General features: G+C 37.2%; 1 non-coding gene across 1 annotated transcript; it reads left to right on the top strand.

Moving 5' to 3' along the window:
- Nucleotides 1-1,355: 1,355 nt before the first annotated feature.
- Nucleotides 1,356-1,462, top strand: LOC122095026. Its single transcript, XR_006145001.1, has one exon. It is a non-coding gene; the product is annotated as a U6 spliceosomal RNA (small nuclear RNA).
- The last annotated feature ends 284 nt before the right edge of the window (nt 1,463-1,746 follow it).

Consider the following 1,746-nt stretch of genomic DNA (forward strand, 5'->3'; position numbering starts at 1 on the left):
TTTAAATAAATATTTTGATCTTAATTTTCCTCTTTTTAAATGAACATGCACCTATAAAAATTTGTTTGACCATCCAAGTAACCTTCTCAAAGTGCCTCCTAATGATGATTTACAAAAAGTTGTACTAGGGCTGGGAAGGTGGCTCAGCGGTAGAGCGCTTGCCTTGCATGCATAAGGAACTGGGTTAGATTCCTCAGGAAAAAGAAAAAAGCCGGAATTATTGCTGTGGCTCAAATGGTAGAGCGCTAGCCTTGAGCTGAAGAGCTAGCGCCCAGGCCCCATGACCAGACCCCCCCAAAAAAGTTGTACTATATTTCAACAAGTAAAACAATGCTACAAATAAAGAAAACAATAATTAAATGTTAATAATTAGTAAAATAAAAAACAAAAATAATATCACTGTTTTCACTATTTGAAGTGTACTACATATTAGATTTTACTATTTTCTCATAATCCTGTACATTTAACACTGACTGAGGTTGTGATGTTCATCAAGAGTTTTATAGAATATGAATAGTCTTTAAAGCTATCCACTAAGATTACTATTTATGGCTCTTCTCATTATTTGTTTATGGCTTATATCATCATTTTTCCTCGTTAACTTATAAACTGAGGAAGCCCTAAAGTTTTAACAGCCTGTGTAGTTAACAAAGTGTTAACACTTCATTCTGCTTCTTTACACAAAAACTTTGCAACTTCTCATTGATAAAGTTTCTCGAAACTCTGAAATGTACATACTTAGTAGTATATGTCTGCTACCATAAATCTTAAATACTTTATGGAAAAGTTTTATACCTGCCAAACAGTCCTAATTTTGGCATATGTAAACAAATTCCCAAAATTAAATATATTTAAAACATTAAAACTTTTAACAAACCTTAACACTTGGTGCAGGGTTCATTATGACAGGTGCCTTGTATAGAATAATTGAATCCCCCTCCTACACATTTCTTGAGCAACAAATATCTGGAATTACTTTGTTTTTGACATGTCAATCTTGACTTTATTCTTAAATTTGTGCTTATGTAAGAAATATATGGTTCTAAAATTTCATGACAATTCTTTTGAACTTACTTTTTGTTGAATTGTCTAGTTTAATAAAATCCAACTGCACTTTTTTTGGGGGGGGTCCATTCGTGGGGCCTGAACTCTGGGCCTGGGCGCTGTCCCTCAGCTCTTCAGCTCAAGGCCAGCACTCTACCACTTGAGCCACAGCGCCACTTGCAGCTTTTTTCTTTTTGCTCATGTGGTGCTGAGGAATCGAACCCAGGGCCTCATGCATGTAAGGCAAGCGCTCTACCACTGAGCCACCTTCTCAGCCCCCACAATTGCACTTTTGATATAAAAAATATTCTGTGCTCAATTCAGCCACACATACACTAACATTGGAACAATACAGAGAAGAGTAGCATGGCACTTGCGCAAGGACGATATGCAAATTCGTGGTGTGTTCCATATTTTTACAACAACAGAAGCTGGAGGGGATGTGGCCACAAGGGAACCATACAACATTCTTGGTGGGAGTGTAAACTTGTTCAACCACTTTGGAAGGCATTATGGAGGTTCCTCAAAAGATTCCACATAAAGCTCCCCTTTGACCCAGCAGTCCCACTTTTGGGGATTTACTAAATGATCACAAACAAGACCATACTAAAACTACCAGCACAACTATGTTTATTGCAGCATTATTTACCATAGCTAAGATATGGAACCAACCAGCTGTCCCCACTACATGAATGGATCAAG

This window comes from Dipodomys spectabilis, unplaced genomic scaffold (assembly GCF_019054845.1).
Source record: "Dipodomys spectabilis isolate Male_0828 unplaced genomic scaffold, ASM1905484v1 ptg000012l, whole genome shotgun sequence".
NCBI lineage: Eukaryota > Metazoa > Chordata > Mammalia > Rodentia > Heteromyidae > Dipodomys > Dipodomys spectabilis.